This window comes from Macaca mulatta, chromosome 4 (genome assembly GCF_049350105.2).
Source record: "Macaca mulatta isolate MMU2019108-1 chromosome 4, T2T-MMU8v2.0, whole genome shotgun sequence".
Taxonomy (NCBI): domain Eukaryota; kingdom Metazoa; phylum Chordata; class Mammalia; order Primates; family Cercopithecidae; genus Macaca; species Macaca mulatta.
This window is the reverse complement of record NC_133409.1, coordinates 18408132-18434827: the sequence shown is the minus strand read 5'-3', so window position 1 is coordinate 18434827 and position 26696 is coordinate 18408132. Positions and strand designations below refer to the sequence as shown.

The 26696-nt window shown below is 37.9% G+C and overlaps 2 long non-coding RNA genes across 3 annotated transcripts in view; one reads left to right on the top strand and one right to left on the bottom strand.

Annotated features, from left to right (window-relative positions):
• Nucleotides 1-16585, top strand: part of LOC106998173 (uncharacterized) — an 82720-nt gene extending 66135 nt beyond the window's left edge. For both annotated transcript variants that reach the window (XR_013416982.1, XR_003728768.2), the window contains 3 exons: nt 1494-1633; nt 13925-13974; nt 16385-16585. This is a non-coding gene — a long non-coding RNA (uncharacterized LOC106998173). The remainder of the gene's footprint in view (nt 1-1493; nt 1634-13924; nt 13975-16384) is intronic.
• The window catches only part of LOC144340711 (uncharacterized), a 44698-nt gene continuing 32000 nt past the window's right edge, over nt 13999-26696 (bottom strand). The window contains exons 2-3 of the long non-coding RNA XR_013416981.1: nt 17437-17517; nt 13999-14895 (exon numbers count right to left, since the gene is read on the bottom strand). This is a non-coding gene — a long non-coding RNA (uncharacterized LOC144340711). The remainder of the gene's footprint in view (nt 14896-17436; nt 17518-26696) is intronic.

Below are 26696 nucleotides of genomic sequence, written 5' to 3'. Positions count from 1 at the left end.
CTTACCATTTTCAATTAGCTCAAGTTGTGACCATTTCCAACAATAATCATATCTGAATAATGTCATTCTTAAAACCACTTAGGCTTTGTCTTATGCTTTTCTGAGTGTTAGTGATACAAAAGATTGCAAGTAGTACATTTTAATTCTGAATCACCAGGAAGAATATTTTGGCTATGATATAATCATTATCTTTTATTTTATTTTTTTTTTTTTTATTTTCTGGAACACTGGTTCCAAGGCAAAATAAGATAAGGGGAAGGTGTTCAATTTTTGGAACTGAAAGTAATTATAATAAATGCTGTGACTAAATATTAGAATTCTATTTTATGTATTTAAAAGATATTGAAAAAACACTTTAATAATTTTGCTTATCATTTGCCATTGATCTTTTCAAATGTAAGAACTTGAGAGGCTGTTGACATTTAAGAATAAATAATGCAAGCATGTTCCGTTTTCTGTACATTTCACACTTTACCAAGTGAGTATATAGTTCATGTGATGACAGTTCTAGTCAAGGAATAAGGAATACTCATAGTAATGGGCAATTTCATTTTAAATGTAAGCATAACATAGACACATTTTTATCTTTGTTTTTATGTTACTCAGGAAGTCCTATAGCCGACATGTGCGGGAGACAGGGAAAGACAAGCCTAGGGTCCATCCTTCAAGGACTTTATAGACCAGTTGGGGAAAGAAACATGAGTCTATGGGCAGTAAAACTATTAACAAAAAGAGTAAGTGCAAAAAAGCCAGATGAATAATAAAGACATGATTAATTAATGAAGTTCAGAGGAAGGAGAGAAAGAGAACCTTTAGCAGTGGCAGGATTTGAACCTGAAATTAAAGCATAGCTGAGATGATCTTAGTTGGAGATGTTCTCTCCAACTAAGATAATCTCTCCAATTCATTGCATGTGAGGGACAGAGAGATGGTTTGGGAAAAAATTCTGCAACAGGATATGATCACTGTAATTCCAGGCCAAATTAATAATATCACTTGTTTGAAGCCAATAATTTCTGTGGGTCAGTGAATGAAGAGCTGTAGATCTAAAAAGGAAAACTGTAGCTGGACTATGGAGGGCTTTCAGTGGCAGACCAATTCTGAATTTTCTAACATAAGATTTGAGATAGGGACATGATGATCTCAACTGTTTTCGGGAAGAGTGAGTGGTGTGTGAGAGAGGGAGTTGAGGGGCAGGAGGACACAGCCAGTAGACCACTGGTGTTAGCTGATAAGCCCAGTAAATTAGGCAGGGATGGTGAGAGAATAGGGGAGAAACAGGGAGCAGAATGTGGTGGAAAGTGAGAGTGAGAGAGTGGAATCTCTGCTGACTGCTTCAGAGAATGCCAGGAGTGGTTTGCTTTTCTTTTTTTTTCCCCCTTTCAGTGCATTTTTAGTCATGAGTGACACATTCACTGGATCCTAAGTGAAGTCAAGAGACATTTGATCAGGTCCCCTGTTTTTAGTGAAGTTTGTTTATTCCTGTTTTACAGACATGGTAATTAGAAACCAGGAAGACTAAGAAAGGATCAAATTTGCAGCAGCTCAGTAAGTGGTAGACCAGGAACAAGAAGCCAGTTCTCTGGACTCTTGAAGCAAGGCCCTGCCACGTTGTCTTTCCCCAGGAGAAGAGGTATGACAGATGTGAGCAAAGGTCTTAGGTTGATTTTTTTAAACTGTGTGAATATCAGTGTCTGGTATTTTATTACAATAACTTAAAACATAAAACTAAAATCACAGCATGCTCAGCCGCAGATTTCCCTTCCAAAGCAAAGCTTCTGCATACCGAAGGATATGAGGACAGTTTTCTATTTCAAACTGATTTTTTTAAGCCACTATATATATAGGCTCTAAATGTAGAAGTCCTATAAATTCATTTATAAGTGAATTTTTTCTTAAAAACATGAAAGAAAAAAATCAATTTTAAGAAATTAATATGTGAAATGACTTGAATTTTTCTAAGGTTTCTTTGCAATGCTTTACCATTATTACAACTTCAATATCCTGCTTTAGCAACACTTATTTAACTAGTCACATTTTACTTTTATGGGGGAGCAATAAATGTAAAAGGTACATAAAAACCACAGCCAAATGGTTGACATCTGACCTTTAATCATCTTTTCAACTCTCCTTTAGCAACCCACCACCTGCTTTTCTACATATACACAAATACACAGTGTGTATGAACACACTTCCTTATTTACCACATATCATGATGTTGCTTAAGAAAAAAAAATGACTTTCTTGACCCTGGTCTGCCTTTTGTTTCTCCTCACATTTTTTTTTAAACTATTTTTACTATTTTCTGTTATTTGGTCTAACAAATTACCACTTTCTTTGTGATTAAAATTAAGACTGGAGCCTCAAAAAACCTGGTAAAAGGTGATTTTTTAAACCAGCACAAGACCAAGAATCAAGTAAAAAGTTTGTTTTGAATTTTGAAACTGCGTTATTATAAATAATATAGTTCTTAATTTTTACCAATATATGAGTAATTCTCTAACCTAAACTACACACACACACACACACACACACACACACACACATTATATATTGATTATAAACAACAGGAAATATAGATAGAATCAGTAATTAGTAGGAAGGGACCTGAGAAGAGGCCTGATCACCGATCATTTGACAGATATGAAGGTTGAAAGACATGGCTAATGCCACATGGCTACTGAGGGCAGAACTGGAACAAAGACAGAACAGTCCCGGGCTTGGCCCTGTTCACTTAACAACTATGCCTCCAAATATGACATCACTTGCAGAAAGAGAATGCTGTGCCCTGAACATACAAAGATTGAACCAGAATATCAAAGTGTTCATAGCAAACCCGGAAAAAGATCCCATCCTTGAAGCAACTTTCTCGATGGCTGCCCCTATTTCAAAAACTTGAGATGACGGGCAGCCCCACAGCACGCCTCCTCTGCCTTGTTTTGTCTTCATGGTATGAAAAAGGGTAGGAAAAGTCTGGAAACCTGACCCAGCTCAGTCAATAAAAAGTCTTTTGTCTGTGAACCTGACCACAAGTGACTCATTGACAGCCGACTGAAAGATTTTTGTCGGGAACTCCCTCCTATCTCTTAACAGAAATAAACAATTTGAAACAAAACTGAAGTATAAGGTGGAATCAATTCCCACTTCAAAATAGTGTTGTCTACTACATGTAAAGGTGTTTATTTCCTCCTGATGAAACATTTGTTATGGATTTACTGCCATTTGTATCCCTTTACCTAAATCCACCATTTGTTTTGTCAAAGATGGAGCATGAAAAATTCTTTACAAGATGTCTTAAAGTGCACCCTGAATTAACGGTTCAATTAATTTTTTAAAAAAACCTTAATTTTTTTTTGTTTCTAGCAGATGATTAATTGCCCTTAATTTCAAATGGTATTGTATTTTAATTTATTTTATTAAAGTTCAAAATAAATTAGTAACTCAATTTTGTATTTTTATCATTTATTTTTTAACGCTAAGTACTTTTTTTTTAAAAAAGGTGCTTATTATGTGTGTGTTGTATTTTCATTTCCACAGTATTCTTCCTTAAAATATATTAATAATTTTTGACCTTTTAATAATTGACTTCAAGTTAGAAAAACTAGTGGCATCAAACTATATTCAGAATTTATTGCTATAGCACTTAAACTCAAGGAAAATGCCAGACTCAAAAATTCTGACAACGCAAATTCATTCTAATCAGGCTTTGTCTCTGCCCTTTGTAAGAATTGTAAGAAAACTGGAGTATCTTCTATGTTAAATATTCTGAAATATGGTCAGTAGCATCCATCCGTGAAGTTAAAAGACTTCATCGTATTTACTTTTGATTTTTAAAAAGGGCATGGGCCCTCTGCCTCTCCAACTTGAGGTATGAGAGGATCCACAAATGAAAACACATTATCATCATTAAAGACTTGGAATTCTAGAGAAAATCTCATCCAGAGAGACTTAAAATAATGAATTACATTTGGTCCTTGTGGTTTTAGTGATGTGATACTTTAAAATGGCTTAAAGTCACTCCTGTACAATCCCCATACATGTTTCAGTATTTATCATCAAATCCCCTTTAATTGCCTATATTCCTTTAAGATTCTGCTATACTATCTCACTTGCTATGAGCAAGCGCTAAGCCTCCAGCCCTGGGCAAGCAGCTTGGGCAAGTGATTCAGATGAAGGGCTTGATTAACAGACTCTTTGCAGTTCGCTCTAACAAGTCAAGCATTTCCTGGACACCCGCCCACAGATTGTGGGACTATTTTTAGTAGCTCACCTCCCAGTAAATGTAGCTATTAGATATCCAGATATCCCTGCCTCTTTCAGATGCAGTAAAATAGAACATAAAAGGGTGTAATTGAATGATTACAGCTAAAGCCTGTAATCAGGAGCCATAGGGTCTCTCTCTTTCCCCTGAGCGCTCTGGGACACAGCCCTAGGAAGGCCTTGTCCCTCCCCACTGCCTGGGGAAACACGCGTACCTTGCACCGGCAGTGCTGGCGCTCTGCAGATGCAGCCTAACCTCAAAAGCAGGCGCCCTGCAGATGCAACCTAACCTCAAAAGCAGGCGCCTCGCTGATGTAGTGTAACTTCAAAAGCAGGCACCTTTGGGACTGCTTTCTGTTCATGCATGCAGGGTAGCGAGGAAAGGCAAAATAATTCACATATATGGACACCTACTTGTGTATTTATGTGATTTTCATAGCCATGTGAGGTAGGTAGGTACCATTATTTTCGTTTTACTAATGAGCAAAGTTTACTGCTATGGTCTGAATTTTTGTGCCTTCCCAAAATTCATATGTTGAAATCTGATCACCAATGTTATGGTATTAGGCAGTAGGACCTTTGGGAGGTGATTAGGCCATTAGGGCAGAGGTCCCATGAATGGGATTAGTGCCCTCATGAAAGAGGCTCCAGAAAGCCTTTCCTCTTCCACTATGTGAGGACATGGCTGGAAGATGTCATCTGTAAACCAGAAAGTGGACCCTCACCATCCCTGAATCTGCTGGCGTGTTGATTTTGGGCTTCCTAGTTTCCAAAACTATCAGAAATAAGTTTCTGTTTTTTATAAGCCACTCAGTCTATGGTGGTTTTGGGGGGCAGCCTGAATGGACTAAGATATTTACCAATCAGCCAAATTGAGCAATTGCCCGCAGACCTGTGGCTAACGAGCAGCAGTGTCAAAGCTGGGTTTAAACTCAGCCCTTTTACACTCTGCTCTTTGATGGGGGGCAGAAGAGCAGACTCTATAACTAGGGTGGCTGAGTAATTTATTGTCCAAACCAAGACTTGTCTAAGAAACAAGTGGAAGTGCTTGTTCCACTGGGACAGCAAGCCTAACCTGTAAGGGTCTTGGGCGAATCAGGATGTGTGGTTGTCCTGTCCCTAACCCTGCCTTGCTCACGCCAGCAGAGCCAAGACTGAAGATGTGTCCAGTTGAAAGTTTCCAGCCCACTGGTCAGGGTGGGGATAGCTTATACCCGAATCCTGCAATAGGTCCCTCGGGCAACAGGGAATGAAGCTTTTAAAAATATAATATTTAAGACGAGATTTTAGGCATGAAATTTCTATTTGATTTTACTTAACTCAAAGAGGATCCATCATGCAGAAAGTGTTACTTACAGCTGCGCCCCTAACTCCTTAGAGGCGGTGAAACTATATCATCGGACTGCCAGTCACTTGCATTAGATATGTTGAGATAATACAAAAATATCTTAACATTTATTGACTTGCCATGTGCCAAACAGTGTGCAAAGTGCTTTACTTACATTATCTCATTCGATTTTCTCGAATCCTCTATGAGGTAGGTAAATTTATTGCCCCATTTTACAGATAAGAAAACGCAGGCACAGAGAAATTTGCTTGAGAACACACACATAGTAAGTGGCTATGTGGCTCAGCTATATTCAGACGGAGGACTTCTGCCTCCAGAGTCTGCACTCTTCATTGTGACATGGGGCCGTGTGTGATGTACTGATCTTGGAACTAGAAGGGTCACAGAGCGGTGTGACCTCACAAAGCTTGTATATTATTGAAGAGAGGCTTTTTTATATCACCACATCTCAACTAACACCTCAGTGTTTGTTGGAAGACATCATGTATGTATTTTTACAAATACTAAGTGTCAAATGAGTGACACAGACCACTCTGTCACGCCACGGTGCTTTGTGGATAGAGACAAGGTGGCATATGCTGATGGAATATATTGATACTTATTTTCTTAAATATCCATCTCATTCTCTCTGATAGCATGGGAAGCCTTGCAAGGATCGTCCTGCCATTATTTCAAGCCCTAGCTCTTGGCACGTTGTAGATGCAGATAACTCTGTGCTTTGTGACTGCGGTTGTCAATTCAACCACAGAGCATTCAGAGCAGAGAAAGTCTCTGGGGGTTACATGCAAGGGACTTGAGGTTGGGAAAAAGGCTTTGACAAAATGAAGGAGAAAGACGAAGGGTATCCCAGATGAGAGAAACAAATTAAATAAATGAACTCAGGTGGAAGTTTTGAGGGCAATGTAAAGAAACCAGGCTGTCTGTATTGAATTGTATTAAAAGACGGAATGAGAAAAGCAAGATTATGAGGTCTTTGATGTTAAGACGTCAATTGGTCCATATTTCATAAAATAAGATCAGCCTCCTGACCTAGTACTACAGGGTGTTAGGGCCACAAAACAATACCCCAAAATGAAGGCCTCAGAAGCAAAAGTTTTTCTCCGACCTTCTGCCCACTGTCTCAGTCCCATTCTCCTCCAAGGCTAGCCATAGAAACTAGCATCCCGCTTGTCCCCCACGCAGGTCACAGAAACCAGAATCTCTTTTTTCCCCCCCCAAGACAGCCATGAAACCTAAAAATATTACTCAACCTTCCTCCACCTTTCTGTGTAAAAACTGGCCATAAAGAGATCATTTTATCGATCTTGTTGAGGTCATAAGACATCCATTCCAGAGAGAGTCCTGCCCCACCTCCAAAAAGGAAGGAATGTACACTCAAGAGAGACCAAGAAGAATCTAAACAAACAGGCCCTTCTGCGTTTTCCCACAAGAGAAAAGGATCTAATTAACATTTGATCATAACTTTTTGTCCTACTGTATTTCTACACTGCTGTTCATACTTTAACCTAAGCATACAAATTGACAATTTTTCTTGTATTTTTGGCTCTTCATTCTGAAGGCTCCCGTGTATACACATTAAATAAATTTGTACGCCTTTTCTCCAATTTACCTTTTGTGAGTTGATTTTTCAGTGAATCTTCAGAGGTCCAAGAACCCTCCCCTTTGATCAACATTTCTCCTTTTATTCTCACCTCCTTGCCCCTGGTAACCACTGTCCTGCTCTCTGCTTCTATGTATTAGACTTTTTAAGATTCTACATATAAGTGGGATCATATACTTTTTTGGTGGGAGGGACAGAGTCTAGCTCTGTCATGTAGGCTGGAATGCAGTGGCACGATCTTGGCTCACTGAAACCCCCACCTCCTGGGTTCAAGTGATTCTTCTGCCTCAGCCTCCCGCGCAGCTGGGATTACAGGTGCCTACCACCATGCCCAGCTAATTTTTGTATTTTTGGTAAAGATGAGGTTTCACCATATTGGACAGCCTGGTCTCGAACTCCAGACCTCATGATCTGCCTGCCTCGGCCTCCCAAAGTGCTGGGATTATAAGCGTGAGCCACCGCCCCCAGCCTGAGATCATATACTTCTTAATAACTCTTGAAGACATCAGTATTATTGGAGTTTGTATCAGTTAACATGGGCTAGATTATGCCATAGTGCCAAAATACCCCAATGTCTCAATGCCTTGGAACAGCAAAGGTTTGTTTCTTGGTCACACTGCATCACAGTTGTGGATTGACTGGGGCTCTGCTCTGCATCACTGTGGCCCAAAACCTCAGGTAGAGCATCCCCTACCTGGAAACATGCTAGTGATGAGAGCAGGGAAAATGCGGGGCAAAGCACAAAAGGACTCTTAAGGCTTTTGCATGGTGGTGATCATATTGCTTCTGCTTACTGTTAGCTGCTGTAAATCACATGCCAAGCCTTTCTTCAAAGGTACGGGAAAGCATAACCCTCTTCCAGTGAAAGACAGTGGATATGGTAATGAGTAATCCAGTCATTCACAAGGCCTAGTAAATAATAGATGCTTTAGAATTTAGTAATCTGAGGAATGAAGAAAATGCCAAATGATTCCTATATATATATTTCATTCAGCAACTATTTGTTAGATTCTTTCAATATCAGGCAGTACACTAAGTACTCTATAATAAGACAAATAAATGGATAATATATTAATATATCCAAGTGTTTTCATTGAGAGGAACATGTTTTATTTTTCTGAATAAAGGTGTGTTTAAGTTAATTCATTTCCCAAAAACAAAGCAAAGCTACCCTGTTGCCTGTATTAGTTCCCTATTGCTGCTTGACAATTTATTGCAAGCTTAGTAGCTATAAAATACCACAAATTTATTATCTCATAGTTTCTGTTGGGTAGAATCTTGGCATGACATAGCCAAATTCTCTGCTCAGGGTCTCAGCAGGCTGAATGAAGGAGTCAGCTCGGGCTGTGGTTCTCATTTGAGTACTGGAGTCCTCTGCTAAGATCAGTGATTGTTGGACATATCCATTTCCGTGTAGTTGTAGGACTGAGGTCCTGTTTTCTTGCTGGTTGTTGGCCAAGGACCTCTCTCAGCTCCCAGAGCCCACCCTCAGTTCCTTACTATGTGGCCTCCATAGGCAGTTCACAGTATGGATGCCTGCTGGTCTTCCCGGTCAGCCAGAGCATATACTTCTGACTTTCACTCCTTCAATCAGCTGGAGAAAACTCTGGCTTCTAAATGCTCATGAGATTATATCAGGCTCACCAGATAATAGTTCTAATTTAAAGACAGCTTATTTGGGACCCTAGTCGCATCTCCAAAATTCTTTCATAGCAGCAACTAGATTGGCATGGATTAAATTACTGGGAAAAATGTGTGTGTGTCAGGGGCTGGGAAGCTTGGAGGTCTCTTAGAATTCTGTCTACTCCCTGACCTCACTGCAGAATGGTGGGTGTTAGTGTAGGAAAAAAATGTAGTAGTTTTTCCTCACCCATCACAAGGTTTATGGCTGAGACCCCATAACAAAAGACAGATTAACAAGAGAAAAGCATATATATTTATTTAATACAAATTTTATGTGACATGGTAGCCTTCAGAAATAAAGACCCAAAGAAACAGGGAAAACTATATTTTTATGGACAGTCATACAGAGAGATATGATTAGAGAACAAAAGAGTATGATCTAATGGTAGTAAACTGGGGGGAAATTAAGAAGGCCTCTTTGTCCCAATGCTTCTTGATATCTCTGTGACATTCCTTTTTCCAGGAATACAGAGGACTCCTCTGGAATGAGAGTTTTATGACCTATTTTCAGGGGATGTTTTATGGCCCACTTCAGGGGAAAAGGTACAAGTGGAATTCTTCCCATATCCTACTTCTGCTGTTTCCTCACATGCTAGGGTGCCATATTTTGGTGTAGCATGTCCTGAACTCTGTTGTTACTTCAACTTGCCTATGGCAGGATTGATGAGGTAGGGCCTGTTCTAGAGTCAAGTGGCTCTCCTGGGTAAGGACTGGAATTATTAGGAGGGGTATCTTTTGAGGACATTTGTAATGGGTTTGCTCGGTGACTGGTGAGACCCTAGTTCTGCGCTCCCAAACTGGATTCTCCATGAGTAACACTGAAATTGTTGAATACCTTAAATTCCTAGAGGATTACTGCAGTAGTCAGAGTTCTGGCAAAAAGCAGACACAATTTTCAAACTGGATAACTGAAGAGAGTTTAATAAAGGGTCATTTTTCTATATAGGTGTGGGCAGAGTGTAGGAAGCCAACAACGGACCATTATTTCTCCTAGGCTGAAAAGGGGAAGGGAAGAGTGGGACTGGGAATCTGGAGACGGGAGCTGTGTGGAAAGGGCTCTGACAAGATCTATAGCCTTTGGTAGAAAGATGCCACCAGTCCATGGAAACTAGGCAGGGAAGTAGAGGGGAACAAATGGCTTAATCTCTTCCTCTAATCCTCTTATCTCTTGCCAAGAGGGCAAAAGAGCCTGTTGGTCCAGTCCTTAGAGGTCAGCTTCATGGGTCAAGAACAGGGTGGAGAAAGGTAGGGAGGAGATCTAGAAAGGCAAACTAAAAGATAGATAGCATGATTACTAAAGACATATTTCTTGGCTGTGGTCAGGGTCACAACTTCCTTTGTGACTCACAGATGAAGTCTCTTTATCTGTGCTTCATAGAGTGTTTTAGCTAGCTTGGTTATAACTCTATCCCATTATGCAATATCATTAACATATACGTCTGTCATTCCCGCTGTTTTGTGAGCTTCCTGAGAGCAAAGGCCATGCCTTATTCATCTTTACGCATGCAGTGTCTACGTGGTTGGCCCACAGTAGACGATTAATGAATGCTTGTGAGATTATGAAGATATGAAGTCAATGGTGAACAATTATCAAAGTCCTATAAGTAAATTGGGTTATAGGGCCATAAGCAAATGCACAACACTCTTACTGTTCTCTGAGATGTTCTATTACATATTGGCTGATAGAGTTAGAAGATACACTTACCATTGCTACAACAAATCTCCTGATACTATGAAAATTTGATGTTCTACTTTCATTTTCTACTTAAAGGTCATTAGTTTCAGGTTGTACTACACGTTCCATTTAATGAGCACTAGAATCTATCAACAGAGAAGAAGGAACAGCAAACGCAGGGCAAATGAGACAGCTCAGAGCTACTAGTCATCAAAGTCAGTTGGCTGTCTGCAGAGTGCAATGACTTTGGGATAAGACGTGATGCTACCTTTCCGCCATTATCACATGTGGTTCTTGTTGCCAAACAGGGAGTAGAGTGTGCTAAGTCTATGAAAAAACTGTTTTCTTCTGTTTTACTTTTTGACATTTTCAAAGCACTAGATAGGGATAAACGTGGTCAGCTTGATGTATGATTGTTTTGGTTCACATAGAATCATATGCTGAAGAATCACAGGGACTGACAGGGGAAAAATGTAAATGTCATAATTTTGTTAATTACTTTAGCATGTGTTTCTTCCACATGTCTGAAAGCAAATGTAATTGAGGGTTGTGGTTTCTGGGGCATAGCCAAAAGTACAATGTGACTAACAACTGAGGAAAATATCATGGTTTATCATGTGGTGGAGGATCTGTTATCTTTTTCTTCCCTCTCTGCCACAAAGTAAACATTTTCTAATATTTAAGGATGTTACTGGAGTATAACAGAAGAATTATACAAATTGAATCCTGGGATTGGTATTTTTATAAGGTAAGAAAAAAACATATAAAATGCAGTTTTAAGTTCAGTGACTGTTCCATTCCATCTTAGAGGTTTCTATTTTAAAAACTGGATTTGCAAACAAGAAAACAGCTCTTTCAATTCTTTAAACATTTTTAATGAATGTTTAAATGCCTTTCTCAAGCAAACAAATCTCAGGAAATTCAAATACTAGTATGAAACCATAATCTCCATTCACCTTGTTACTTCAAAGCCTAATAACTCTATTGAGAACTCCTGAAAACCAGTGGGCGTTCTGACCCCAAGGCTTCATATACTATTTCTTATTTTTATGACAGAAATTTTACAATTTCAAGGCAAGGTTAAAAAGCATTCTATTTTCTCTCTTAGGCAAGCGATCAGGTTGCTTTATGAACAAAGCAAAAGGCTGAGCTCACATGGAGCACTCTTGAAATCTTCCTGGTTTGGGATGGACTGCAAATGCTATTAGTATATTTCCTGGTATTTTAGATGCCTATGAATTGCACAGTAATGAAATCTTTGAATAGCAAGCATCTGGTAGCCAGAGCCCACAAAGACTTTCCCATATTATGCAGAACCTTCTACTAGTTTTGAGACTGTTCTCTCGTTCTTTTATACTATATCTTTTTCTCTTCATTTCCCCACATGTTTGGGAGTCACAAGTGTTTTTGTCACATTTAGCACTAACTGTACATAGAACTGGTCATCTGCAGGTCCAGCAGGTTGTAAGAAGCAACTGAGTGATGTGTATTCCCCTTTCCCATATCAAACACCACACCCCTATCCCTGTCCACTAGCCCCATAACTGCTGACCGTAAGCTGCAGAAGCAAATGGAAAGTCTGTTCTACCAGTGGACTGAGGGGTGTTGGGACTCAGAAAACAATACCGCCAAATGAAGGCTTCAGAAGGAGCCTCAGAAGCAAAAGTTTTTATCTGACCTCTTGCCCTGTTGTTTCCTAGTCCCACTCTCCCTGGAGGACTATCGTAGAAACTAGAATCCCTTTTCTACAAGGCAGGTCATAGAAACCAGAACCCCTTTTCCCCAAAACCAGTCATAAAAACCTAAAAATATTACTTTAACTCCCTCTCCACATCTTTCTGTGTAAAAACTGGCCATAATTTATCTGATATACCTTGTTTGACTATAGGTCATAAGACCTCCATTCCAGAGAGGGTCCTGACTCATACCTAGAAAGAAGAAACACATGCTCGAAGGGGCCAAGAAGAATACAGGCAGGCCTTGCTGGCTTTCCTCACTCAATCTGTTAGCATGAGATCATACCCTTCCTGTCCAATCATATTTCTACACAATCATCCATACTTTGTTTAACCTAAGCATAAAATGAACAATTTCTTCTGTATCTTTGGGTGTCTATTCTGAAGGCTCCTGTGTATGCACATTAAATACATTTGTAAGCCTTTTCTCCAATTAATCTACCTTTTGCAAGTTGCTTTTTCATGGAAACTTGAGAGGACCAAGGGGAAAGCTCTCCCTTGGGCCCTGAAGAGGAAAGGTTCTAATGCGTTATTGAGAGGAGTATCAGACAAGAAAATCCAAATAGAGAACAGAGGAAAGAAAGCAAGCCAGAATAGGGGTTCTAGCTTCTTTAGGGAATTGAGTATGGGCTATGAATGGCCTGAAATATTATCCAGATACCTGCTTGTATTATTCCATACACTATTAATTTTTTTTTCCTGAAAAGAGAGTTAAAACTTACGTTAAATGCAAAAAGAGTTTGGGCTACACAAAGTTTTATGGCTGATTATTGTCAAGAAAGTAAATTTAGTTAATTGATTTATATTTTAAAAATCCAGGAGACAAGGAGGAATGAAAGGAAGTGAGAAATAATACAAGTAGGATAAATAAGAAGAAAATAGGCACTAGAGAGATACTAACATTTTATTCCTTTTATCAGTTACTTAATACTTGGTCTGGTGAGATGGGATCTGGGGATAGACACCATTTCTACCAGACAATGTGCATCTGTTTTAGAGATGAGACAGTGAAGGCATAGAGAAGTTGAACAATGTGTGCCAGTTCACTTAGCTAGTCAGTATCAGACAGCCAGCTTTGGGGGCTGCGTTGCTCTCCATTACTCCTGGAAACCAACAAGCTCTCTTTCTTTCTTGATATATTTTACAAAATATATTTTTTATAAACTGGAGGATAAAGTTACATGCCAAAATATTATCTTTGGGTGTTGTGATTATGGGTGATTTGACATTTTATTCTTGTCAGCATTTTATCATAGTTATAATAAACATAACTGAACTATATAATAAAATAATTTTAAATTACTTTCACCTTTCTAAGACATTAGTTATCATGTTGTTAAATCCCTCAGGAGCAACCACATTTCTACTGAACAAAGGGCATCATCAAATAAAGGCTGTAAGAGACTTGGAAGAATTTTATATTCATTTATAATGTCCACTGCCATTATAATAAAATGTGGCTTGTTCATAGTAACTAGTGAGATTGCTTGATGAAATCAGTGCATCAAACACAATCATATAAAAGTAATTTCAATATAAAATTAGAATATTTATTCAACTAAATACATTTTATTCATCTAAATTAATATCCTTTAACACGTTTCCTTGCTGTGTCTCCATAGGCACAGTGAAACAGATGCTCATGGCAACTTCTGCTCCAGAAGCTTCCCAGGTAAAACTCATCACAGTGGTGATCTTCAGAGGCGGAGTCAGCCATTTGCTTGTTTGCTACAAGAGAATAAATACAACTGTTAGAAAAAAATTTCTACTTTTCCATTAGTTTGTCTATTGAGTCACTCTCTGTAGAAGCTGAGCAGTTCACCTTTGAGGCCAGGGTCTTGGTTAGGATTCTTTATTTCCAAACAAGGATCTGAAATTGAGTAAGTTTCCCCTTTCCCAAATCCCAAAGTATAGGACGCTCCTTCAACCAACAAACTCAGGATAAGGATCTCAGGCCCTTCCTCTAGACTAAATTCTCCTTATAGACTCTGGACTCTTCATAGAGAATGTAATCCTGGGTTGCCTCTAGGTTCTCTTCTTGAGGAAGTGACCATCTGGAGGATTTTTGGAAGGCAATTCCCTAGGCACTCAAAGTTTCATTTATGTGTTAGTCCAGATCACTGAAAACATGGTACCACTTGGAACACATTATCTTGGCCTTATTTTGAAGTATTTTTCTCCAGGCTCTAATGGCAGCCCTCAGTTCTGATCAAAGGATACTATAAAAACCACCTGCCCTCTGCCTGTGTTTCCAGGTGTCATCTACTACTTAGGCCAGAATATCTGATGCAAAATCTTACCTGATAAATTTCTTACAGAATCTGCACTAGAAAAGACAGTCTTGCCTGAAGTGATTTGTTTCTTTTTCTCTAATGATAAGAATACTTGTGGATGGTGAGGATGGGGTTGGATGTCTCCAGGGGCAGGAAATATGTCTTTCTACTAAAATTATCACAGGGTCGTCAGAGTTCCCAAGTTGATCAGACTCAGGGAGGCTGACTCACTCTTATCAAGCTCCTCAGAGTCTGACTCGTAATCTGGAATGCCAGTGTCCTCCATCTGGGGTCTGCTTTTCCTGCCGTATTTAGATTTGCTGAGGAAACATAAGAAGCAGAGCCAAGAGGGATGAATAATTTAAAGAGAAATTTCTTATAGAACCTAGGACTCAGTACATTATTCCAGCCAGAAAACATGCATTGCTTTTTCATTCAAGAACAAATTTTTCTTTTTCTTTCCAGGACAGTGCTAGATAAAACTGCCAGCTTCAATGGCATATATATATATATACACACATATATATATACACACATATATATATATATATTATTTCTGTCACAACTAACAGATCACACTGCTATGGATTTTACCAATTTAACTCAGAGAACAAAATTCTTTCAAGATTGGGGTGTTGGAAAGTACACAACAATATTTTCCTTATTATAAAAAAAGATGTAACATTTCATCTCTTGTTGCTTCCGCTGCCGACAAAAAACAAAACAAAACAAACAAAAAAACAAAATACAATGAGAATGCTACAAGGAATTAAAATTTGACCATTAAACTACAAAGACATTTAGAGCTCCCATATTTGTGATATTTATCCCAATGTGCCCTTAAATATCTATTCTTAGATATATTTCTAGGGCTATAATTTTATTTAGCCTTTTACCTTTTTTGTTTTAATCGTTCAGTCTTCTCAAATCCTCTCTGTACAGAGGTGAGGTAAAGAATCCAAGATTCAGACAAACAAGCAAACGAACCAGCCATTTTCCCAATCCCTGTCTTTCTTATATAGGAGTTTTTTATGGTCTGTTGGGTTAAAACAGAAGTACCCACTTATTCAAGTTTTCTGCTGGTCAAGTGAGAGATACCATAAATCTTATAGTAAAATATAATTTAAATTTGAAGAACATTATTAGAAGCCAAATTCTATTCTCTAGAATGCTTAGTAAATGCAGTATTATGGTTAACTAAATATTTTAACTGAGTTATCACTAATATTAGGTATAAATCATATATATTACATTTAACATGCATCATGTATATAATATATATATAGGGGTGTGTGTGTGTGTTTGTGTAGTATAAATAGATCTTAGGCTGAGATCTACACAGATTTTGCAGTTGTTCCAGATAATGAATCATTGGTGAGAGCTGGGAGAAAACTAACCTTTTGGACATTTACATTCTGGAATGTTTCAATTCTAAATAATTAGAGGTTTAAAATATTAAGCAGAGATGCATATGATATGCTATGTTCTGTATAAATTAAATAAAACAGTATGTGGTCTACATATATACACATTCTTATTCTCCTTGTTTTGTTGCCAATTTGAAATAAAGAAGGATATATTTCTTATGGCCCATGCATATAAATGTTAACTTCCTCTTGCTGCTTCCGTTTCTCTAAGAGTCTCAAGTCTCTATTTCTAGAAGCTTCTTGAAGAAAGCATTAGGAATAGATAATTAATTACATCCTTTTCCAAGTATGAATCTGTGAAATAAGGAAGAGCTGATGACCTAATACTGTTAACAAAAACAAAACACCACATGTTTGATCCCGTTTTGTTTTCCTATCACAGGAAACTGGGGAGGGAATCATGTTCCAGCAGTGAAGAACAAAGGCAGTTGTTTGGGGATTTACATATTCCATCTCCTACAAAGTTAAAAAAAGTTTTCTTTTCCTGAAAGACTACAATCAAGCTACAAACATGCATAATGGGTGAAGTGGATTAACAAGTTTGTGTCATGTTAATTATATATTTCAATAAAGACAATTTTGGAACTAGTTTTATGGATGTAAAAAATAAATTACAAGTTAACTACATTATATTGAGGATGCAAATAACTTTGGAAATAATTATAGGTGTAATCAGCCACTTGAAAATAAAATGAATCCAATTAGACATGAATGACAAAACATGATGGCAGAAGGTCTCCATCTTGATGCTCTTTTCTTAATCCATTCAGACCACTGAGGACTCACGAACACTGGTCCAGTAACTGAAGATAATGCTGGACTCACTCTCCTGGAAAAATCATTTTATAATTTGACAGCTTGGATTAATGGAACAATGATATCAATGAAAAATATTACATTTATTTCTTTTTTCATGGTTAGGAGTAGTCAATATAGTAATTTAGAGGATTTTTCAGGGCTGATGACTGTCCTTAGAAGCTTAGGGCCCATCCATGCCCTTTGTGTTTTCCCTGATGGCAAAATGCATACTTTTACCTGTGGTCAGCAAGGGCTGCCTGTTGGAAAAAAGGAGTGGTAGAATGGTGAAGATGTTGGTAGGAGAGGGTTATGTGTGGGCAGCACGGCCAACATTGTCCATTTCTAAAATCAGAAGGGCATGGATTCACATTCCAACTCTGCCACTTACAAGTTGTGCGATTTTGACCGGGTTTAAAAAGTGCTATCTCCGTTCCTCCAAACTTTAGATTTTTAGATAGCAGAAGGGAGAATTATTTCTTCCTCCTGAATCATTGACCAACAACACCAACACTGATTCAGAATGTAGAATATACTCGGTGTTTATCTGCTGCAGAAAATCTTCCCTGGTATGCTAGCTCCTTTACTGAAACTATTCAGGAAAGTATCAGTAAGCAAAGGAAGTTAAGAAATCATTACCTTACTGTCGTCATCAATGCATTCAGGAGTTGCTCTGCATTTGGTAAGTTATCTGTCTTTCCAGATTTAACACAAGTCACCCTGGCAGTGGAAAAAAATAGAAAACACCTGGATAACCAAAAGGGCCTAGGCAATCCTTTGTAATTCTTCGGACAGGGCCATCTGTATATTATTTTGAATACCCATAATAATATAACGAATAATTAGCACTGATTAAAATGTACGAGGAATCTTTATTCTCGTGATGCCTGTAGAGAGATTGTGGAGTTTCCCCAAACTGATAGTTTGTGGTCTTCACCACTTCTGAGGAAGCCAGAGTTCACGAAGTGCTCCCACTATGCCCCACACTGACCCAGGAATTGAGCTGGACAAAAAGTAAATTTTCTTCTAAAGAAAAAAAGAGTCGAAGGATAAAAATATTTTTTCTTCCAATTGATAACTTTGAGCACTTACTATATTCAAAGCACTATGCGAGACCACCTGGGAAGTATGGCATTGTATAAGACTCAATCTTTTTTCTACAGGAACTTCCTTTTTTCTACAGGAACATACATCTAGTGGATGGGAAGGGGCCCAAAAGTAACTTTAATTCCAGGTAGAATGAGGGTAAGCAGTAGAGGTTGGTTAGAAGTTCAAAGGTGGGGTCAGGAGGTGACGTCTTAGAGTAAGAGCATAGGGAACCTTGAGGAAATAAGTGGCATTTGAGCTAGACCTTGATAGATTATAAAATTTTGAAAGAGGAGTGGAAGAGGAAAGAAAAAGTAAGGACTTTCTTAGATGAAAGGAACAGTGTAAAAAAGGTAAGTTTTGCTCCCTTTCCCGTGGAAAATGCATGAGGTCAGAGACAGATGAGAGTGCGGAGAAGAAGTCAGAGTTAAGAGTAATCAAGATAGATGCAGGTGACTTCCCCTTAGGCTCTCACCATTTCCAGGCAAGCAACCCCTACAATTTCCAAAGGTAAGCTCTGAAATTCCATGCCTGAGGCTTTCTGTAGTTGCCAGAATCTCTGCAGCCCATTGCAGGGAAGGCTAGAAAGGTGGAAAAGTTAATGACTCTTGGAGACAGACCTAGGATAAAAATACTCTTGTTCCCTTCCCCATAGTTTGAATAATTTCGAGAAGTATTTAGCACTGTATTCTAAGCAACAGTGAGCCCTAATTACCCTTGAGGTACCCAGCTTGACAACACATTTTTTTATTGGCTTTCTTCCCGTCACTGTATCATCTCCATTCCCTTATTGACACTTCCTGAAATCATCTCCCATATAAACTATTTGCACTCCCATCCCTGTCTCAGTGTCGGCTTCTGGAGGAATGCCTACTTGCATCAGTTTTTTTTTTTTTTTTTTTCTCCATTTGATGTGTAATGGAGATCTTACTCTGGATCAGATGTTCTAGAGTGAGTTTTCTGCCCAGGGGAAAGAAAATGTCCTAAGAGACATTTGGCAATTTCTGGAAACATTTTTATTTGTCACAACCAGGGGAGATGAGGTACTACCTGCATTTAGTGGGTAGAGAGCAGGAATGCTGCTAAAGATACTCCAATGAACAGGATGATCTCACACAACAAAGAATTATATGACCCAATATGTCAACAGTGCCAAGGTTGAGAAACCTTTCTCTAGATTTATCCAGTTTAGATGACAATTTTGCAATCTTGAAATCTTTATACTTTTCACTAGTTCTAAAATACAGCAAACTACAAAGCTGTTCATTAAGAAATCTTTAATGATGGATTAATAAGGTACAAAGAGATAAAAAGATATAATCCCTAAGCTTCTACTTTATCAGGAAACAACAATGTCTTATCACTACATAGCAAATATTTGATGACACATCTGCCTGATTATTTGACAGGTGTCCTGTACAGTCATGTTCATTGAGAGGTGATCTATTACATCTGGTTTCCATCATTGGCAAAGATATCCTATTATCTTCTTTAATTTCCTTCATAGTGTGTTTGAGCCTTGAGTACCTGTTAAGATAAAGCAATCCAACATTATTAAGTCCTTGGTGAGCATTTATCATAGGAGTAAATTTGCAGAAAGGTGTCTTTTCTAGTTTTGAACCCAATGAAGAGCTAGATAATGTTCGAATCGAATTTTTTTTAAAAAATGAATTAACATTATCCACCTCAAAAATCACAACAAACAGCAGGTTGTAAGCATATTAAGAGCATTCTTACTGAAAAGAATAAAGATTTATTGCCAACTGTGAAGGGGCAGATTTGATGACTGATAGAAAAATCACACTGCTTTGTCAGTTCACATAAATAATAATTCATCAAAGAAATGTGTTGATGAGTTCAGTCTGGTTTGAATTTAAATCATAGTGAATTCTTTGGAAACAGCTGAAATACCTGAGCCTCTTTAAAAATCTCCAGCACCCTATCTAAGCATACAGACAATCCTTCTTAAGTTATATAATGAATCTTATCAAAAACAGCAAGAATATTCATGCTCAGAGATGCATAAAGGCTGACTGTATTTACCTTGAGAAAAACACATGTGGATGCTCATGAAAGTCTGATAAGTTCTTCAGAAATTTGATCTGAGTTCACTTTTGCAGTAGATGCTCAACAAAGTGGATGAGGGGGTCAGGTGAGTGTTTACCAGACACAAAGAACAATAACAAGGGTTGGCTGACCAACTTTCTCAGATAATTATTGTTCGGTGAGAAAAGATAAAATGTGATATTTTCTTTGGTTAGCATTACACCCTTGGGCCACCCCAATCCAAAGACTCTCTGTGCTGCCGATGAATTGATGGAATCTGACAAGTCAGTGTGTGTATCTGGCAGCCAGGTGTCTTGGTGTGGGTGAGACAGGAGCTAACAGAGTTGATACATGGGAATATTACTCCCAGATGTTCTCCAAAGGGAAAGAACAACTTTCTTTCAACAAGGACAACCTGCCCTTTCAAGATGAGTCCTATGGCATATGTGTGGCGGTTAGTTAGCGCTCTGAGAAGCAGCAAAGCATCATGGGTGCCATTTTTGCCAGAAAAACAAATAAGCATTTCTAATGGGTTCTGTCCTATCCCTTAGTAAAAACCAGTGGCCTGTGTCTGGAGGTCACTCAAGACAAATGAAAGAAAGAATTTTTCTGATGTTGAGAAGATAAAGAAGAAAGAGCACAGTGAAGATGCATGGTGTTGATTTTAAACTGAAGAGAAACCTAACCAAGCTAAGCCTGTCACAGTCAGTTATAGCCCTTGCTATAAAAGCCTCTATGGAAAAAATACAACCAACAGTTAATATCCCTCATGTCAGTGCTCTAATATCCATAGCCTGCCAGGTCTCAACTCTTTCATGTCAATTGGAAACAAATATTAGACAATATTTTCGTTTATATTTAAGAAACTGGTTTTAAATATGAGTTGCATTAAGAAAATTTTCTCAAGTTGTCAGTTCCACAAATTTCTTAGCATTCTTTAGGTCTTCTGAATTCAGTAATGCAATTTTGCTTCATAATTGATTTTATGTTCCCAGATTACACATCCTGAAAATGACACACATAATATGCCGAACTGCACTCACAAAATCTAAATCCATGGGTAATGGAACAATTTAGGGAAAACACAACAGATATTGAATAGACACAGTTTATTCTATGTACATTTCAAGGGAATAAACCTAAGCTGTGATTCTATGATCTTCTAGTACTCTATCCTGTAGACAATATCTAATAGAAAAGTTTATCTATTTTTATGAACAAAATTTGTTTTATTCATTCTATTAAATAAAATTATCATTGCTTAGCCGTCAATAAATAAAATAAATTGATATGTTTTTATTCCCCATTATTGTTTTCAGCCTTCCATCTTCTCCAAAACAGAAAAAAAGATATAACTTTCCTCTAAGCAAAACAGTTTGTATTGCAGGTTCTGGCTAAAATAGTCTGGGAGAATCCCTATAGTATTTTAGTTACTTCAACTCATCATTTCAGGTTATATCAACCTAACTTTCTGTAAAATTTTTGATACTATAACTTTAAAAAATTAAGTTCAACTCCTGGGATTTAAAAACCTATAGCCAATTTAGTATTATTTTTTAGTATTACTTTTGCATTGTTATGTATTAAAATTTTTGTTAACTTATAAAAATATCCAAAAGCATTTATAATTTTCTTTCAGGGATGAAATATGATGGATAAACTCTGCCCATATCAATTCTATTTATTTTTACATATATATATCATATATATACACATATATGATATATATCCATATATATGATTATATATAATATATAGTGTGTATATATATATATATATATATCTTAATTTTACACTGACGCTTGTGTCAGTTTTAAATTTATTGTCTTTTAGCTCCAAATATGTGCTTTCTTGTTCTGCTTTATGAAAATGGAACTGGACCCTGTAAACTGTTCTCCTTTGCCAGTGGGCTTGACATTTGGCTTTATCAATAGAAGACTGATTCTGGTTCCCTATTTTGTAAATCAACTTCCGCCGCATTTTCAGGTCAGGTTTTCCCCAATCACGAGCAGCTTCTGAGAAGCTCTAGGGTCTGTGGTAGCTTTGGTTGAGCCCTTAGACTGCACCCTCTTTGAAGAGATCTGAATCTCAGTCTTGGGGAAACCCTGTTCTAAGTCTCTGGTCTCTTTATTACGGACTTTCCTTAAGTCTGGAGGTAGTAGCTGATTTTTCTGCAGCTGCATATTCTTGGCTGCTTAGAGTTCTCTTTGAGTCTTCTTAAGTGGTTAACCACATTTTACTAGTCAAATTTATTTATTTATTTATTTATTTATTTATTTATTTGACAGAATCTCACTCTGTCACCCAGGCTGGAGTGCAGTGACAGGAACACAACTCACTGCAGCCTCGACCTTCTGGACTCTCTGAGGGGAAACCCTTGCTTCTACATTTTTAATTTTTAAAAATCCCTTTGGAATTTTATACAGTGATCCATATTTATTAAATGCTTCTAACTGATGATGAAGAAGAGACAGACATTAAGAATCTCATTCTTAAAAAGAAGCTTTTTTGGGGGGAGAAAAAGACTTACAGACAAGTAAATTTTATTATTAGACTATGATAAGCATTGCTATAGAAGAATGTGTAAGATGCAATGATAGCACCCCATGTTGGATGGGCATAAGGGTGGGGATCAAACAGACTTTACAGAGAAGTTGTCATTAAGGTGAATCTTCAAGGATGCAAAGATGAAAGGTCTACATAGCTTAGGAAGGAGATGGCAATGCAGACTGAGGAAAAAAGTAAGAAGATGTCAAGAGAAAAAAAAAACATATATATATATATATATCTCAAAACAAGGCAAACTTGAGGAATGCCAAGTAGTTCAACATTGCTCTAATCTGCAAGACGTATGCGTGTGTGTGTTTGTGTTGTGGGATGGTAATGTAGGGAGGGGAAATGGCAGCCTTGAGAACAGTGCAAAATGAGCCTGGAGGGGTAGGCTAGCTGCAGACCAGAAAGGACTTTGCATGTCATGCTAAAAAATTTGGATTTCATTTCACAGCAACTACAAACCCAAAAAATGCAAGAGAAATTAATGTATACAAGGAAGTTAAAGGTAATTTGTTTTATGCACCTTCATTATGTGGAATCTACTATTGAAGGATTTAAATAAATTCAAATACTCAGACTTGGCCTGAAGTTAAAAGAGGGGAGACGACCATATATGAAATATTTAAGTATTAGGAAGTAGCAAGAAGCACTAAATTGAATGACAAAGACCAAAACGTGCATTGGAGTCTGAAGGTGGGAGAGGTCAGAGTAATCAGGGAGAGGGTAGAACTTGGGCAGGGTCCTAGAGCACTGGAGGGACTGCATTTTAGGAAAAGATCAGAATAAACAGCCTTTTAGACCAGGTGAAGCATGACCACAGAATGGCTTGGCAGCAGGAGAGAGCCTGAGCTGAAAGGGGATGTTGACAGAAAAGGTTAAGAAAACCAAACACCGCATGTTCTCACTCATAGGTGGGAACTGAACAATGAGATCACTTGGACTCGGGAAGGGGAACATCATACACCAGGGCCTATTATGGGGAGGGGGAAGGGGGGAGGGATGGCATTGGGAGTTATACCTGATGTAAATGACGAGTTGATGGGTGCTGACGAGTTGATGGGTGCAGCACGCCAACATGGCACAAGTATACATATGTAACAAACCTGCACGTTATGCACATGTACCCTAGAACTTAAAGTATAATAATAATAATTAAAAAAAAAAAAAGAAAAGGTTAAGATTGTAAGACAGAGCTTCTGGAAAGACAAACGTATGGCACTGTGTCTCTACCTCCCCCTTCCACAACCATGCCACCTCTCTGTTGCTGCTGAGCCCAGAGGCAGCTCCAGTTCTCTCTGAATCCATTGCTCAAGGAGCCATTTCAAATCAGGAGTTTATTCTCTAGGATACCATTATAAATTTTTGACTGGTGAATTGTTGATTTTACAGATTTTTCTGATCTTATTGTTGTAGATGACTGATAGAAGGGAGGATCCCCAATGTGGAAGCCAGAAAATGTTGAAATGTCCTTTTATATTTAAGTTGCATTTCAGGTGTTGAGAGGTTACATGTTTCAGCTGTTAGTTTGGAAAACATAAGGCATACTTGCATTAAATTTACATTGATTCTATCTCCAACAGAAGCAGTGCCATAACACACCAAATGCCATACATCAGAATGTCATACTGAGAAAGAACTGTTTCACATTTCTGTTTCTCCCTTCAGATATGACTGACCTCAGACACAGGAATTCAGAAATCTCACTGCCTGCCCCTTTGCCATTAAGAAAACAGATACTGGATCCCCAAACCCATGATGAAGAAAGAGGCTGGAAGAACTCTCAGAAGAGTTTTCAAGACTATGAGTGCCCTTGCCAAAACCCGGTGGAAAAATCCCTAGAGAAACAGAGGCCATAGAAGTTTAAAGGTTTGGTTATTTTTTAAAGTTTTTACTACCTTCCCAGTAAATAGTGCCTTAATTCTTCATTCTTACTAGCCAATTGTCATTTAGCACCCCATAATTCTCTTATTAAAACCTAGAGGGAGAGTTATTATTTTCAAAGATGGGTAAATTTAACTGCCTTGCTCTCTCCTACAACTTTGCAAAGTAGTTCAGGGGACAAAGTTCTTCTCATTTTTTTCCCCTGAATATATTCCTCTTTTATTGTACAACATAAAACCTTAACTACTGAGAATCAAATGTACCATAAGAGAAAAATACCTCATTGCAAAGTAATTGCACAGTGGAAACAACCTTAGACGTAATCTCTAGCCTTGGCTCTATGGAGGTGTAACTAATTCTTTGACTCTCAGAAAGCTTTTCAACCTCCCTGTCTTCTCTTTAATTAGTAAATGTGGATAAAGGGATATATATATATGTGTGTGTATATATATATACACACACACATATATATTTATATATATGACTACTATCAGGATGAAATGAGATGATAGATATCGAGAGTGGTTTTCAAACATGTTTCTTATAGTGACATAAGAAATTATTCTCTGTTATTCTAATTTATAGTTTTCCTTATGTACGCTTATGATCAAGAAATCTAGATGATGGTGTGGGAAAATATTTCCCTAATGTAATGACATAGATGCATGGTGGTATTTTCAGTGGACTGTACATTTTATTGCCCCACTTGCATGTACAGTGATATACCAGCCAGAAGACCAGTGATTTTCTACATGGCTGCATCTTCATCTTCACTCATTCATTTAACAAATAGTTTTTGAATGCCTACTATGTGCCAGGCATTGTTTCACATACTGAAGATACTGCATAAAGAGATGATGCGTCTTCTTTCCTGTATCTTATTTTCTAATTAGAAAAGACATAAACCAGTAAATAAGCAGTATGCCAGGTGGTATTAAGTGTAATGAGGAAAAATAAAGCAGGAAACGAGAATATTAAGCAGGAGTCAGCAAACTACGTCCAACTGACCACATCTGGCCTGCTGCCTGGTTTTGTAAATAAAGCTTTATTGGAACATAGCCCCCAGCATTCATTTACACTTTTCTCATTAGCTACTTTAAGTTAAATAGTTGAAACACAGACCATCTGGTCCACAAAGCCTAATATATTTGCTCTCTGGCCCTTTACAAACAAATTTGAGGTTCCTGATGTTGGCCATCGAAGGCTGTTTCAAGAACTTTAACTTTTATGCTGAGTGAAATATAATGACCATGGTGGGAGTAACTTACTCTAACTTATGTTTTAGAAACATTATCCTGGTGGCTGTGACGGGAATGGACTCAGGAGCAAGCGTGGAATCTCAGGATGGTTTTGAATGTGGCTCAACACAAATTCATAAAGTTTCTTAAAATATGAGATTTTTTTGTGATATATATATATATATATTTTATAGCGCATCAGCTGTTGTTAGTGTTAGTGTATTTTATGTGTGGCCCAAGACAAATCTTTTTGTTCCGATGTGGCCCAGGGAATCCAAAAGATCGGACACCCCTGATTCAGACAGTGATTGCAGTGATGCAGAGGAGAGAGAGATCATAGAGCAGGAAGGATGAGAATGAGGTGATAACAATAAGGATTAGTTCCTGGATATAGTTTTGAAGTTAATGCAGTGAAGGATTACGGCTTAAAGAGTTAGAAGGTTGGAATTTCCATCCATTGAAGTGGGGTAGCCACTAGAGAAGCATGTTTGGGGATGGAAATTAGCAGTTTGGTTTGTACATAGTAGGTTTGCAATATCATGTGGCCATGGAACTAGACATGCCAACAAGTCAGGGGACTATGTGAGCTCAGAATTCAGGGGTGAGGTCTAGGTTGGAGATAAAAATCTCATATTTACCTACATACAGGTGAGGTTTAATGCCATTAGATAGAACAAACTCATCAAGAGAACATTTTTTTGCTGTATTCCATCTGCCAGTTAGTGCTCAGAGGGCTTCTTTATTTGCTGGACTGTTTTTGCTAGATAGAGTTTTAGGTAGTGGGACATATGCTTTTTGCATATTTCTTGATAGCATTTTGATTTATTGTCCTGTTCCTACTTTTAGCTTGAAGTAAGTAGGAAATGGAGAATTTTTTTAGTTAAAAATGATATCCTGGGCCTAGTTTTGGAAAGCAAAAATCCTGTAAAATGTGTGTCCGCTTCAAGAAGTCAGAATCATTTTACCCAGGCACATTTTTCTTGGAATGGGTAAAGCGAAGAGAATAAGTTACATTTATTAAATACCTACTATGTGCCAGTGATTTTACAAACAATAGTTCATTCCAGGGTTCTGTTTTTGAATTTGCAAAATTGG